The sequence below is a fragment of the Octopus sinensis genome, linkage group LG1 (genome assembly GCF_006345805.1).
Source record: "Octopus sinensis linkage group LG1, ASM634580v1, whole genome shotgun sequence".
Taxonomy (NCBI): Eukaryota; Metazoa; Mollusca; class Cephalopoda; order Octopoda; family Octopodidae; genus Octopus; species Octopus sinensis.
Window position 1 is genome coordinate 195,963,572 of NC_042997.1, and position 1,776 is coordinate 195,965,347.

Sequence of the window (1,776 nt, forward strand, 5' to 3'; positions counted from 1 at the left end):
CAAAACAATAAAGTTTGCTTATTGATCGACATGAGCATCCCCTGTGATCATAATATCTCAGCGAAAGAGTTTGACAAGCTCAGAAAATATAAAGACCTACTCATTGAAATTGAGAAAATGTGGCATCTCAAGGCGGTTACAATACCAGTGATCGTAGGAGCACTAGGAATGATCAAGAAGGGAACGGAAAATTATATGAGAATGATCCCTGGCTTACCATCCCTGCAAGAAGTGCAAAAGATTGTCTTAACTGGTACATCACACGTATTGAGAAGAGCATTGTCGATGTGAGAACTGTTGCTGCTCATGTATTTTAATTTAACTTTAAAAAAAAAAAAAAAAATGAACGAACTACTGAGTTTGGCTTAATAGCCTACCAATGTATACTATGAGTTTCTTTGCCCTAGGAGTCGGGAAGACACTCGGCAAGAAATGGAAGCAAATTTGAAAGAAGAAAAAAAAGTAATAATAATAATAATAATTGATATAAACGTATCTGTCAAGACCTACCAAAAACTGAGCAAATATAAAGATCTTGAAATAGAAATCAGCAAAATGTGGAAGCTGAAGACTAAAACAATACCTGTTGTCATAGATGCCCTGGGAATGATAGCGAAAGGGACTGATTGCTACCTAACTCAGATACCAGGAAACTCCAAAATGGCAGAAATTCAAAAGATAGTGCTCATGGGAACTGCTCATATCCTACGCAAAATACTCTGTATGTAATCCCAAGGTTTAAAACAAACTTTTTTTTAATGTATTAGACATTCACTAGTACAACACCAAAAAAAAAAAAAACCCAAATATATGGCACAGAACTTCCAACCTGTTGTCTCTTGAGGTCTCTGGGTGAGACTTGGAGCCAACTTGTACAGACATAAAGCAAAAGTCAAACATAGAATAATAATAATAATAATAATAATAATAATAATAATAATAATAATAATAATAATAATAATAATAATAATAATGATGGCAATGAAGAAAGCGCACGAGCAATTGGCTGATAGGTGGGAGGAGAAACGTCTGCACGGCAAATATGTGACCAGTAGCAAACAAGCTGATGTTGACCAGAAGCAAACCCATCAGTGGCTACGGAGCTCAGGGCTAAAAGCAGAGACCGTTTGAGCAGGATGGGCTACTCAACCTGAAGAAAATTCTAACTGGGCCCCACCTGCAAGGTCATGTGCTGTTTATCTTGATATGAGATCACCATGTCGCGCACATATGGTTGTGATGCATGTGCCTGGTGTACCTTTATCAGACGGGTAGTCATGATGGGTATATTGGGCTTCGTATATTTTACCCCAGTGTCACTTTGATGGCATGAACTGCTCTCTCACTCAATAATAATAATAATAATAATAATAATAATAATAATATAAAAGCTACTGCAAATATTCTGCTCAACACCACAGATTTGCTTGTTAGTTGCTTGACCATAACCAATTGAGCATGTCTCTTGTTATTCTTATTATCATAATCAAGTTGGTAAGCTGGCAGAAATCGTTAGCATGCTGGGTACTAAGTTCAACATTCTTTAACAACCACATAGGTGTAGGAGTGGCTGTGTGGTAAGTAGCGTGCTTACCAACCACATAGTTCGGGTTCAGTCCCACTGCGTGGCACCTTGGGCAAGAGTCTTTTATTGTAGCTTCGGGCCGACCAAAGCCTTGTGAGTCGATTTGGTAGACGGAAACTGAAAGAAACCCGTCGTATATATTTATATATATATGTGTGTATGTATATATATTGGTATGTGTGTGTATCTGT